The following is a 10,074-nucleotide window of genomic DNA, read 5'->3' as shown; positions in this document are numbered from 1 at the left end:
AAAGTAAGCGTGAAGCCTTGCGACGTCTACTACAGTTGCCACGTAAAGGAGCGCAAATTCGGTGTTGGATTCGTGGTAGGAGAGAGACTCCGTCGCCGAGTACTGGCGTTCAACCCGGTGGACGAACGTCTAGCCACAATCCGCATCAAAGCTAGATTCTTCAACATCTCGCTCATCTGCGCCCATGCCCCGACGGAAGAGAAGGATGAGGCGTCCAAGGATCTCTTCTATGAGCGCTTGGAACGTACATATGAGCGCTGCCCCCCGACACGATGTCAAAATCGTGCTTGGCGATTTTAATGCCAAGGTGGGCAAGGAAGGGATCTTTGGCGCCACTGTCGGAAAATTCAGCCTCCACGACGAAACGTCCGATAACGGACTGAGGCTGATCGACTTCTCGCCGGGGCCCGAAATATGGTAATATGTAGTACTAGGTTCCAGCATAAGAACATCCACCAAGCTACATGGCTGTCTCCAGATCGAAAAACGAGAAACCAAAACGATCATGTTGTGATAGACGGAAGGCATGCTTCAAGCGTTTTGGACGTACGTACACTCCGAGGGCCAAACATCGACTCGGACCACTATCTTGTTGTAGCCAAGATACGCACCCGCCTCTGTGCAGCAAAAAATGTGCGCCCAACAATGCAAGGAAAGCTTAACGTCGAAAAGCTGCAATCACAACAGACGGCCAATTTATTCGCCACTCGATTCACACACCTGCTCTCTGAGAGCACTCTTCAGCAATCCAACGTACGCGAGCAGTGGAACCACATTTCCCGATCATTAAGTACCGCCGCCGAAGAAGTAGTTGGATTTCAGCGAGCCCGAAAGAACAACTGGTACGATGAGGAATGTCAAGAAGCCGCAGAGAAAAAAAGATGCCGCCTACAGGGCCACGCTGCGATCGGGCGCAACGCGAGCCATGTGGGACCGTTATAGGGAACTGAAGAAGGAAGCGAGACGTATTTGCCGCAACAAGAAGAGAGAGGCCGAAATACGTGAGTGCGAAGAGCTTGAGATGCTGGCCGACAGGAAGAACGCCCGAAAATTCTACCAGAGGGTTAGGCGACTTACGGAAGGTTTCAAGACCGGGGCGAACTCCTGTAAGAACAACAATGGCGACCTAGTGACCGATGTCCAGAATATACTTAAATTGTGGAGGGAACACTTTTAGAACCTACTGAATGGTAGCAGCGCTGAAAGTAGTGAGGAAGACGAACCCGAGTCCCCAGTCGATGATGATGGAGCAGCTGTCCCACCGCCTGACTATGACGAGGTACGTATAGCGATTACGCGGCTGAAAAACAACAAAGCTGCTGGAGCTGACGGCCTGCCAGCCGAGCTATTCAAGTACGGCGGCGAGGAGCTGATGAGGTGCATGCATCAGCTCGTATGCAGAATATGGTCAGATGAACGCATGCCCGACGACTGGAATTTAAGTGTGCTCTGGCCAATCCACAAGAAAGGCGACCCCGCCATACGCGCCAACTACCGCGGAATTAGCCTTCTAAGCATAGGTTACAAGGTCTTATCGAGCGTATTGTGCGAAAGACTGAAGCCCACCGTCAACGAGCTGATTGGACCTTATCAGTGTGGCTTTAGGCCTGGAAAATCCACCATAGATCAGGTATTCACAATACGCCAAATCTTGGAAAAGACCCGCGAGAATAGGATCGACACCATCTATTTGTCGATTTCAAAGCCGCTTTCGACAGCACGAAGAGAAGTTGCCTTTATGCCGCGATGTCTGAATTTGGTATCCCCGCGAAACTAATACGGCTGTGTAAAATGACGTTGAGCAATACCACCAGCTCCGTCAGAATAGGGAAGGACCTCTCCGAGCCGTTTGATACCAAACGAGGTTTCAGACAAGGGGACTCCCTTTCATGTGATTTCTTTAATCTTATGTTGGAGAAGATAATAAGAGCCGCAGAACTGAACCGCTCAGGCACAATACTTTATAAGAGCGTACAATTGCTGGCGTATGCCGACGACATCGATATTATCGGTAAAAACAAGGGCTACGTCTGTTCTGCCTTCTCGGGATTGGATAGAGAAGCAAAGCGAATGGGTCTGGTGGTGAACGAGGACAAAACGAAGTATCTCCTGTCAGCACACAAACAGTCAGAGCATACGCGTCTTGGCACCCACGTCACTGTTGACAGTTACAAGTTTGAAAAAGTAGACGACTTCGTTTATTTGGGAACCAGCATTAACACCAATAATAATGTCAGCCTTGAAATCCAACCGAGAATCACTCTTGCCAACAAGTGCTACTTTGGGCTGAGTAGGCAATTGAGAAGTAAAGTCCTCTCTCGTCGTACAAAGATCACACTCTATAAGTCACTCATCATGCCTGTGCTGGTGTATGGCGCGGAGGCATGGACAATGAAAGCATCTGATGAGGCGGCTCTTGGAGTTTTCGAGAGAAAGATTCTGCGAAAGATTTACGGACCTTTACGCGTTGGTGATGGCGAATATCGCAGACGATTTAACGATGAGCTGTATGAGCTTTACAACGCTATAGACATAGTGCAGCGAATTAAAATTCAGCGGCTCCGCTGGCTTGGCCATGTCGTTCGGATGGACAGAAACGCTCCTGCTTTGAAAATATTCAACGCGGGCCGCGATGCTGGTAACAGAGGAAGAGGAAGGCCTCCTCTGCGTTGGAAAGACCAGGTGGAGAAGGACTTGGCTTCACTTGGCATTTTCAATTGGCGTCAGTTAGCACAGAAGAGAAATGACTGGCGTGCTGTTTTGGACTCGGCCAAAATCGCTTAGGCGGTTACAGCGCCAATTAAGAAGAAGAAGAATAGAACACCCCAGTAGCTAAAAATACATATATGAATACATATATATCGTCGTTTAAAGTGCAAAACCGCGTATCAACAAAATGCAAAACCGCGTATCAGCAAAATGCAAAACCACGTATGTGAATTGTAGAAATTATTTTCTAGAGCGTAAAAACACTGATATTTCAAAATGGTTCTCTTTTTTATAAAGCAATCGCATTTCTGGCCAGTATATTTCAGGACGAATGGATAAGGATTCAGCCAAGGGCTTGTGTGAGCAAATCCAATTTTTGGCAGCCAATGTCAGTTACGCGGTTTTGCAGAATGACGATACGCGGTTTTGTACTTTAAACGACGATATGATATAGCATACCTTTGTTACAATAAAGTCATGAACAAAAATTAAAAATATTTGAGGTACGTATGCAGAGATGACCGCCACCTTTTTCCATGTTGCACAAAAATTTCATATTTAGCAGTATCGATTAACAATAACTCATTAGAAGAAAAATGCCGTCATTTTTACTAACCATTGGAGAGTTACATTAAAGACGTGTTTCTCGACTTTTTATTTTTTTCGCATTATGACCCTCTTGCAGCAAACGTACGGAATGTACTATATTGAACTTAGTTGTAACTAGGGTTGCCAACCGTACTATAATATATAGTATTGTACTATTTTTCCGGTCGGTGTGTTGTATACTGTTGGACGCAAAAATAATATATTTCAGTAATTTGCACGAAAAAATGTGTGCTAATATGAATGACCTTTATACTGAAATAACACTATTAAATGAAACATTATTTAAAGTAAAAGGTCATAGTGAGTTTATAATCAAAAAAGGTACAATAATTTTAAAAACACTGAGAAATAATTAACAAATTTACTCAAAATTATTTCATTTCCACTCCCTATTCCAACAACTTCGGCATTCACAGGAAGAACTATTTCCATCACATAAAAATCGTTTTTACTTTTTCTTTTAAATAAAATACTATTGAAGGATTCACAACGGTGTCGTATTGTTGTATGCCGTAAACTTTAAAAGCTTAAATAAATGTTTAGAGAACTTGAAACGACAACGAACTATTTTTTAACACTGCAACAATTCATAATATGACTTTGATGATACTTTGCGAACCCCCTTAATACATATTTTAGGCGTTTAAAGTTTACGACATACAACAATACGACACCGTTGGGAATACCCCATATATGTATTTGAAGTATACTATATTTTTCCAATTTTCTTTTTAAAGTACTATAAATATTTAAGAAAATGTTGGCAACCCTAGTTGCAACAACTGCATAGTTGTTTTCGTCATCGGTTAGAATACGTAACAAAACATTTACCAGAAACCCGGTTTATTTACAGGGTTTATGCGGTTACGAGAGTTACGAGTTTAGATGAATTAGACAATTATTTTGGCGACGACAGAGCTATACCACGACTGTGGTTCTGACCAGCTTAGATCTATTTACAGATAAAGTTCTTCCTCTTCTTTTATGACAAACTCATCAGTGTTGCCGCGAATCTTTTTAGTGGTAGCCAAATTTCTTTAAAAAAAATTACTAAATGACTATAGGCTAAAAATGGTAGCTCAAATTTTTTACATACATATACATGTATAAGTATATACGCAAACATTTTCAATAAGTAATGGTATAGAAAAACAATGAACTCTGGAAAAAGCTAATATTTTATCCAACCAAAAACCTTTTTGTATAAAAGGGGAAATATACGACACCAGCTTGCTGGCTCCATCAAGTGATTGTTAAATCAGGCTCGAAGCATTTAACTTACCAGCAAGCTGGTACAATATTTATTTCTTTACAACTGAGGTCCAGGAAAGATCGAAATGATTAGAGCCGAAAGTTCATAATTTTTCTACCATTTTATTAAACAGTGTTTTTTTTTTAATTCACAACTGCAATAACGTGAACTTAATCTTCCACAAACACGGCTTTGACTTATATAGTGCAAGAAATTTCGCCAAAATACTTTTTACCACTACGGCAACAGCATCCTGGTACAATCATAAAATTTTCAAATAGTTTTTGAACAGTGTTGCCAACTTTTGATTTTCAGAAGCACCAAAAACTTGGAAAAAAAGCGTTTAACCAAATCTTTTTTTAATCAAAGGATGCCTTTTTCGTAACAGTTTGTATTTAAGAAAAGCAAAAACTTAACAATATTTACAAGAATACATACATAAATCAATACACAAAAAGTTTTCGCTCATAACAATTGAATAGCCTCTCCACATGCTATGATGACTAATGATTACGACGTAATACCGAAGTACTATTAAAACTAGTATATCTCGAGAAAGTAAAATCGAATCGCAAGAAACGAAAATAATTAAACCTAGATCTCTCTAATAATATCTCCGAAAAGAGATCTTAAATATTTGAGATCATTAGATATTTTTTACCATTATTATATTAAACTAAATGGTGGAAAATTTGTATTCATATTTCCCTCCACAGGGGGGGGTTTTTGTGGCTCTTTGTGGCATTTAGATTTTACATGTGGCCCTTTTCGGTCTCGGCCTTGCCCACCCCTGCTCTATGTCATATAGTACTATTCTTACCCTTCAAAATGCGCTTTGTTTTGCGATGTAATATTCGAGGACACGGCAGTTCAAGTGGCCCTGACTCTTGCAGGAAAACTCTTATAGCACCATTCGAGAGTGCATTTTGGAAGATAATAATAGTACTAGCAAAATAGGTGAAATAAATCCAACAGATTTTTATTATTTAAGCGGAAAATCTTCTTCTTGTTTTAGCTTCTTTTTTCGTTTGTCGTTCTTCTTCTTATTTCAGGCTCATTCCTTTTTAAAATAATATAATTATCCTGTTTGTTATTCTTATTTCCTGAGCCTATATAAGTTTGAAAGAACATACATTTTAACTATGGGACAATAACATGTTGAATAGCTTACATTGTTGCTTGAAAAATGAGCCCTCTCTTTCTCTCTCTCTCTCTCTCTCAATAAAAAAAAGTCCTACCTGAAAATTCAATTAGTAAAAAAGACTGTTGCGTTACAAATAGTTTTCCACCGAAAACACATGGATATTGAAAAGTATAGGGAACTATTTTATTAACCGACTTCCAAAAAAGGAGGAGGTTATCAGTTCGTCGGAATATTTTTATTTTTTATTTTTTATTTATTTATTTTTATGTATGTTACCGCATAACTTTGCACCACGTCAACCGATTTCGATAATTTTTGCAACGGAAAGGTAGTGTCTCAGAGGTGGTCCTATACTAATTTGGTTTAGATCCGATTATTGAATCATGAAATATATAGATATATATATTGTTTTTTAAGTCGGTTTTTTTTTTTTGCTAAAAATTACTTGTTTTATTGTGAAAGAACATCAAAAATGCTCGAAGAAAACTAGATTTTCTAATTTTTTAGCCCGGTGGATTCCGCGCCAAAAAACTCTTTGATATTTTGGACTGTTAATAAAAATAATAATAGATTGATGCTATGTTAGTGTTTGGCCGAGCTTCTCCTCCGATTTGTCGCGTACGCCTTGATGTTGTCACACAAAGTAGAGGGACCTACAGTTTTACGCCGACTCCGAACGGCGATTGTATTTTTATGAGAAGAAAAATGTTTTTCATGGCAAAAATACACTCGGAAGTGAAAAAACCTTTTTTCTATTTTTTTTGCGACGTTGCTTTGAACAGGGCTTGAACCCAGGCGCTGCGGAGTGCAAGCGCGCACTGCATACCACCACACCACAGCGGCCGCCTACTTTTGGGCTGTTACATTACATTAAAACATACTGCCGACTTTGTTTACATATTGAAAGCTAATCACTGATTTGTCTCGAATACTTTTTTTAGTAACTTTAAAGTAGGAGATTCGTGTTAATATTTATGTTGTCCGATACCTTAGAATATGTATGATCCAGATATAATCAAAAATCTGCGAAACCTGAGAAAACAATTTTTTACACTTGGTTTTGTTTGCTGCGATTTGGGCCAACTGGAAATGGTTACCTTTATTGAAAAATTTTGGCCCAATTAATCAAGTCTAACCCGTGCCTCAAACGTGTCCAAGTTGAGATAACGACAGTATCGCTTTGCGTCAGTGCTGCCTTTGGCTTGCCCCCTTATTTCTGTTCACACCATCATTCATAAATAAATGGAAAATAAGTTTGATTTTGTCCCTTTAAAATATGTATATTTAGGACTTTTTACATGTACGAGTAAGTATATAATAACGCACAGAACCACGATACATGGTTCATTATTCCAACACGTTTGTGACACGTGTTAATCTGGGTCAATTGAGTCAATATTAAATGATAAATATTTTTTCCTTATATGTAACCATTTCAGGGGGTAGTACCTCAAAAAACTAAAAAGAAGAATTAGTATTTTTTTTTATCAAGACCCTACCTCCTTATTTCCTTCCTTTTTATGAGAAATATTATTGCCTATTTTTATAGAATTTTTAAAAATCAGTTAGAGGTCGCGACTTGTCATTTTAGGCTAGAAAACACGATTTTGTACATTTATCAGTTTTTGAATGACTATTTTTCATTGAATTTTAAAGATCGAACATGTTGTGGGAAAAGGATTTATAGACCTTTAAAATGATATATTATTATTATTATTTTTTATTGATTATAATTAAAATTACAATTAGTACTTAGCACTAGCTACAAGGCTATCGGCATTAAAATGATATATAATAACACGGTGCTACAAAAAAGGTCATGAAATACACCCGAAACAAAACCTAGTGTAGGCTGTAGGTATGGTCGAGTACAACATGAAAATGAACCCTCCATTTTTTATATAAAAAAATCGTTTTTTAAAGTTTTTAAATAGGATTTATAAACCTTTAAAACGATGTATAACAGTATATTGTTGGACTTAGCTTGTTGGAAGTTTTCATCGGTTAAATTTTAATGACCCCCTATTTTTCTTCATTTTTTCAACTTTGATCATCGCGAATTTAAAAAATGTCTATGAAAGTTGCCAAATATGTGGTATTTATCTAAAATAATATTTATTTTCGAATAAATTGATACCTCGTCTAATGGAATTGCATAAAAATTGTCGAAGTTAAGCAAATTAAGGAAAAATGCGGCCTTGAATTTATTTGTGTGTATGTACCGGTTGTGCAGATTTTTTTTAATAGTGTGGCTAAGGAGTTAATCAATATTTACTCAAAATTTATTTATACAATGGCCCTTAAGCCAAAAATCGATTTTTCATGAAACTTTAGGAAAATTGGTATACACATTTTGCTTGGCCTCCTTAAGCACCATGTTGAATCCTTTTGGAATCGGGCATTTTAAATCGGATTGAAAATAGTCAAGCTATTAAGAGATAAGTGCATCAAGTAAGAAAATAACGTTTTTTTTATAAAATATGTTGTACAATCTAAACTGGTAAATCTACGAAACCATATTTTCTGGCCTAAAATGATAAGTCGCGACCTCTAATTGATTTTTAAAAAACCTATAAAAAGAGGCAATAATATTTCTCATAGAAATTAAAAGTATGCGCATACTCTGTACGTTCTCCGAGTAAGTACGCAATTTCTTAAGACAAATTAAAAATTTATACATTGTTGTACTTAAGCAGCGGAATGTCTTATCTTAAATCACATACATGTATACGTATTTTTCCTCGGGTAAACAGAAATAAAGTCACGAGCAAGTATACCTATGCTTCAACCTATGAATAACCGCGGTTTTTGGCCTTGAGCCCAGAATTTTGAGGGTTATTTAAAATTCTGAGTATGCAGATTTTTCTGCTCGATTAGATCTACAACACATGTGAACGTCGAAAAAGTATATAAATTTTTTTTGTCACACAGTGTAATTTAGATCGTCTTTAATAATCTGTATATGCATGTACGTATATGCGTATAGCCAGCAAAAAATCCGGAAATGGATCCGAAAACTGAATAAAAGGTGAAAAGAAAAGTGGCACGATTGTTTGGGAAACTTTTCTGGTTGTTTTTCTGAAATTTTTTATTCTTAACTTCACATATGAGGCATTCTCTGCAAAAAAAGCCACTCGGAAAAAAAAGTTCTTTATTTTTTTTGGCAATGATATATCTTATAGTATATGTAAAAACTAAAATAAAAAATATGGTGTTAGGTCTATGTAACGCGGGGTTGCCATACTGTCAAGGGTCAAAGTTTTTTGCAAAAAAATTTTCGAACCGCCATAACTTTTAAACGAATGAACGGATTTTAAAACGAAATTAGACTTTTTTGAACAACCTTTCCTAAACTTTAAAACTGTGTATCATAAAAAAAATTTAAAATTAATATTTCATAGAAAAAAATTAATTTTTTCAAAAAGGGAATTTTGGGACAGCAATATTTGTATGAGTTACAAATAAAAAAACCTACTCAGCGCAACGCTCTCAATCCGAGCAAATGCTCTGCTGTCATCCCTACTACATTATATTATTATCTATTTCCTTCGTGCTTTACTAAATGTGAGAAAAATTATTATTTAGGAATTTTGCAAAAGAAATATAAGAGATTCCATGTCCATAAATGAAAAATAAAGTACTTAAAATTGTCCAATACTGATAATTCTAGTTTAAGTCGGAGAATTCAAGTACCCTAAAATTCCACTAGGTGGCAATGTTGTATGCCTTCTTACAGCCGAGTTTATTCACTCATATTATAAGTATCGTGCCTAATAAAGTGTAACATTTTCTACGATTATCGCATTGGAAGATTTTTCTACAGTAAATATTTTTTTGTCGCTACTCATTACTTGCTTCTTTTTTAATTATGCCTTTTGTTAAGTGCTATAATCCTTTTAAATTTAAATGTCATAAAAATAAGAATGTGCGTAAAGTAAATAGGAAGAAACGTACCTCACAGTTTGTATTTGTGCGACAAATGTCGTAAACAGCTTTTGAAAGAAGGTTGGCCTAAAGTTACTGGTAAACGTAAATCTAAACCTGAATCTTCTGCATCTTCTGAGTATGAGAATAAATCTGAGTCTGAGAACGAATCTGATTCAGATTTCTCTTTTGCTAAGGATGATAAATCTACTAATAACGGTAATGCTTCCGCTGATTTGCTGCAAATTATTGAAAAGCTAAGAAATAAATTCAATGATCCACAGATTGGTAGATTTGAAAAGTATGAATTATTAAAGCTGGTACCAGATTTATGGGGAGAAAGAAAAGTAGCAAAGATATTTGGATGTTCACGCCAACTTGTCAAACAAGCAAGAGAAGGAAAAAGCGATAAAATTAGTGGAAATTCATTATCTGA

At 37.0% G+C, this 10,074-nt stretch overlaps 1 protein-coding gene across 1 annotated transcript in view; it reads left to right on the top strand.

The window, feature by feature from the left end:
- LOC118745056 (protein anachronism-like) overlaps positions 1-10,074 on the top strand; it is a 223,935-nt gene that overhangs the window by 127,676 nt on the left and 86,185 nt on the right. The gene's annotated exons all lie outside the window — the stretch shown is intronic.

Source organism: Rhagoletis pomonella, unplaced genomic scaffold (genome assembly GCF_013731165.1).
Source record: "Rhagoletis pomonella isolate Grant_MI unplaced genomic scaffold, Rhpom_1.0 Rhpom_scaffold_00008, whole genome shotgun sequence".
Taxonomy (NCBI): domain Eukaryota; kingdom Metazoa; phylum Arthropoda; class Insecta; order Diptera; family Tephritidae; genus Rhagoletis; species Rhagoletis pomonella.
Note: the sequence above shows the minus strand (reverse complement) of the source record. Positions and strands in the feature narration are given on the sequence as shown.